The 4,411-nt window shown below is 38.4% G+C and overlaps 1 long non-coding RNA gene across 1 annotated transcript; it reads right to left on the reverse strand.

Annotated features, from left to right (window-relative positions):
• Positions 1–2,113: 2,113 nt before the first annotated feature.
• LOC308402535 lies at positions 2,114–3,721 on the reverse strand. The gene is made up of 2 exons (XR_013972772.1): positions 3,454–3,721; positions 2,114–2,806 (listed from the first exon to the last, which is right to left on the reverse strand). It is a non-coding gene; the product is annotated as an uncharacterized lncRNA (long non-coding RNA).
• Positions 3,722–4,411: the final 690 nt, after the last annotated feature.

Consider the following 4,411-nt stretch of genomic DNA (forward strand, 5'->3'; position numbering starts at 1 on the left):
AGGTCAAAATGCTATTTTAGTGTGGCATTTCCTCTTGGCCCCGATGTCTCAGGGAAGCACAGGCCAAAGAAGCTGCCAGGAACCAGCCGTTTTTACTAACCAATGTTTAAAGGCTTGAAACTTTCTCAGAACCTTGCTGATATGGTGATATGTTTCTCGAGGGTTTCTTTCAACTGGCAGTTTTCTTACTTTAGTCAAATTATGTGATCTTGATATTTTGACCCAATGGCATAAAAAATCTTGTTACTAAACATAACTGACTTGTTTCTTTCTCTTTACTGCAGCAGCAGGATTTGGTTGCTGTCATTAACCAGCTGTGAGGAAAGAAACCTAACATGCGGACACTAAATTTGAAAAAAAAAACCCCAAAACAACAATTTTAGCAGCCTGAAACTATCGTAGAAATCCTTTTTCTTATATCAGCTGTCTTAAAAACATACCAAAGACCCGTACTTCATTTCTTACCAGGGTACACTGCCATTAAGCTGCAGACCTAATGCACTGCTGAGCAAGTTATTTTCAAAGCTATTGACCAGTAACTCTCTTGCAAATAATATGAACAAGATCACCAGGACCAAGGAAGACATGGCCTAGTTTTGGCCTCTCATGATAAACTTTAAATAGCTTTAGTTTTTTAAATATACCACTGTTCTAGTCTCATCAACTCAACAAGCACACACACACATTAGTGCATTGTTTTTCCTTTCACACACGCTCTCGTTCTGCTTTAGCTGCAGCAGCTGTGTTGTAGTGAACCTGTATTTTATTTTTAAGCTCTTTTGGATGTTTTTGCATTTAAGATTCATCCCATGGTTGCAGTTGGTGTGTGTGTGTGTGTGTGTGTGTGTGTGTGTGTGTGTGTGTGTTTTAATTGGTCATATGTGACCAGGAATGATTTGTGTACGCCCTTATAACTAACTTAGACTAAATCAGGAATGTGTAAACATCACTATTGCTTAATGCTCTAAAAAACACAATGCTGTTTCTAAGTGGTTGATAGTAGGATAGCTTCAGCCACATAGAAATCATCAGTAGTTTCATGGGTTTATTATGGTGGCCCCTAGAGACAAAGCACGTACAAACTCCAAAACACTTGCAAACTCCAAAACACATGCAAATTCCAAAACACATGCAAACTAAAAAACACTTGCAAACTAAAAAACACATGCAAACTCCAAAACACGTACAAACTCCAAAACGCTTGCAAAATCCAAAACGCTTGCAAAATCCAAAACACTTGCAAACTAAAAAACACTTGCAAACTAAAAAACACATGCAAACTCCAAAACACGTACAAACTCCAAAACGCTTGCAAACTCCAAAACGCTTGCAAACTCCAAAACGCTTGCAAACTCCAAAACGCTTGCAAACTCCAAAACGCTTGCAAACTCCAAAACGCTTGCAAACTCCAAAACGCTTGCAAACTCCAAAACACAACGGAAGTGCTCCAGGACGCTAGGGGCAGTGTTGAGCTCTATTTGCAAAATAAACGGCAAGTTTGTCTGTATGGGACGGTCTAGTCTCTGTCGCGCTTCCCAGGTTGCCTAGCAACCATGATACTAACCGCTGGAAACGTGTCATACAACTTGGTTTGACAGAAATGAGGGAGAATATATTTTGTTCATTTGTTTGTTTCTACAAGAGCTTTGTGTGATTTGATAAGTATCTGAGGCTGAGACCACAGGACAGTAAAACATGATTTTTGGGCTTCATTTCTGTACTGAACAGTTATTTCAAGATTAGTTAGTAAATAAGAATTAGCTAATGTTGTTCATGAGACTAAAGTCATATCACTTTGGTAATGTAAATATAATATGGCCAATATTATAGTTATTATATAAATTATTAGCTATTACAGCAGTGAACATGAACTCTGTGTCAAATACTGACCAGTACAGATTCAAGTTGCAGTTATGTCTTATCACCTTAAATCTTCACTCAAAGACAAGTATCTTTGGCAGTGTATATATAGGTGTATCATATATCAGAGACAAATGTTGTTACTTCAGTATGTTGCCATTACTAAATTTGGCTCATTGCTTACATATATTTATAAAAAGAAAATGTACAAGCTGTGATAACTGTTTCTGATAAAATGAAGAGTAGACTGATATATGAAATATTCCTTTATTGGGTGAGAAAATCAGACCATGTCATAACTGCTTTAAGTCATACAGAATAGATATCAGAGCCTTAAACAGGCTGACTTCTGCTAAATGGGTCAAACTGGGCAGAAAGTATACAAACACATAACATCCTTATAGAATATGATGTAACACTATAGATCAACTTACCTCAGAATATATAAAGCATATAAACAATTACAGCAATATGATGCAACAAACACAGCAGTGCTACTAATCCAAAATACTCAAAGCTTCATAGAACTGAAACAAACATTTATTTTTAGCTCCATTCTGCTGCAGATACATACTTTAGGTTTCTGAATATTACACTTGTTGCTGCCTTTCATAGTGTGTAACTTGAAGGCCCTGAGTACTTTCTCCCACACTGAAAACACTGGGAGGATAAAATTATTTGAACATTACCTAATAAGACTGATTCAGGACAGACAGTTATGTTAAACTTTTCTAGCAGTCCTTCACAAACAGGGAACAGTCTGTCTATTCTCTCCATCTGTCAGCTGCTGCTGGCTCTTCCTCCTCCTCTTCCTCACACACTGTTGAGTTCGGTGGATCATCAGGGATGCAAAGCCTCACAGATGATGTGCAGCAGTGGGTCCCTCAGTCTGTCCTCACTCTGGACACTTGCAGTTGTCACACATGGAAATCAAATGTGTGATAAGCTGCAGGATTCAAACACAAGTGTAACTTATAAACACATGTTCATACTTTTATTCCACAATCAGAGAGAAAGAAAAAGAGAGAGAGTGCAGGACAGACACAGGTTAAAGTCTCAGGTGTATACACTGCTACAAAACAGCACAAAAGAAGGAGGATTTAGTTTGTGTTATTACAAAACAAGAAGAGTTCCCAGATGGTACAGTGGACACATGTGTGACTGCTGTGATTAAAGCATCTTTCTTTCAGCTTAACGAGTGAACCGTCAGCTCGTTCAAACACACGTTAAAGTCCGTTTGGCTCGACACCACCGAACAGAGGCAGCAATATAACATAGCTAACATTAACAGTGCAGTGAATCCTGCTTGTGCCGTGATATTCATGACTGCGAACTGAGCAGCATCACTGACTTTCAGCTTGTTGTGTTTGTGGATATATGACTGACTTTAATTATCCACAAAATCATCTCTGTAAGATTAAGGTCGACTATATATATATTTATTAAAGTAAAGGCTTTAAAACCAAGTTAATTCTGAAAGTACAAACATCGCTAATGTCAACTTTCCCGACATGTGGCCAACAATAATGGTTTCATGTTCTTCATTAAAAAAATATTTGCGCATAAATAAGTGACATAATATTCAGTACTTACTTCTGAAAGTTTACTCTTCCTCCGCTCCGCTTCCACCGTTTTTTTTCCGGCAAAATTATCCACACCACCACCGCACTATGAAGTCTGGGATATGTTGGGCCATGAAGGCTACACCGACCCATCCTTAAAATTCAGGGAAATTAAGGACGCATTTCAGGGCCGCATTTCGGGCAGCCTTTGAATTCGGAAAGCCTTCTCTTGTCGCTGTGAGGTAATCGGCCTTAAAATGCGGCCTTTAAGGCTGCAAACCCCAAATCCGGTCATTGGTACTTCCTGGCTTGTGTAGTTACTAGGTAACAAAAGCTCAACACTGCCCCTAGCGTCCTGGAGCACTTCCGTTGTGTTTTTGAGTTTGCAAGTGTTTTTGAGTTTGCAAGTGTTTTTGAGTTTGCAAGTGTTTTTGAGTTTGCAAGTGTTTTTGAGTTTGCAAGTGTTTTGGATTTTGCAAGTGTTTTGGAGTTTGCATGTGCTTTTTAGTTTGCAAGTTTTTTTTAGTTTGCAAGTGTTTTGGATTTTGCAAGCGTTTTGGAGTTTGTACGTGTTTTGGAGTTTGCATGTGTTTTTTAGTTTGCAAGTGTTTTGGATTTTGCAAACGTTTTGGAGTTTGTACGTGTTTTGGAGTTTGCATGTGCTTTTTAGTTTGCATGTGCTTTTTAGTTTGCATGTGCTTTTTAGTTTGCAAGTGTTTTGGATTTTGCAAGCGTTTTGGATTTTGCAAGCGTTTTGGAGTTTGTACGTGTTTTGGAGTTTGCATGTGTTTTTTAGTTTGCAAGTGTTTTGGATTTTGCAAGCGTTTTGGAGTTTGTACGCGTTTTGGAGTTTGCATGTGTTTTTTAGTTTGCAAGTGTTTTTTAGTTTGCATGTGTTTTGGAATTTGCATGTGTTTTGGAGTTTGCAAGTGTTTTGGAGTTTGTACGTGCTTTGTCTCTAGGGGCCACCGTAGGTTTATAGCATTCTG

This window comes from Rhamphochromis sp. 'chilingali' (assembly GCF_963969265.1).
Source record: "Rhamphochromis sp. 'chilingali' genome assembly, chromosome: 9".
NCBI classification, from domain to species: Eukaryota; Metazoa; Chordata; class Actinopteri; order Cichliformes; family Cichlidae; genus Rhamphochromis; species Rhamphochromis sp. 'chilingali'.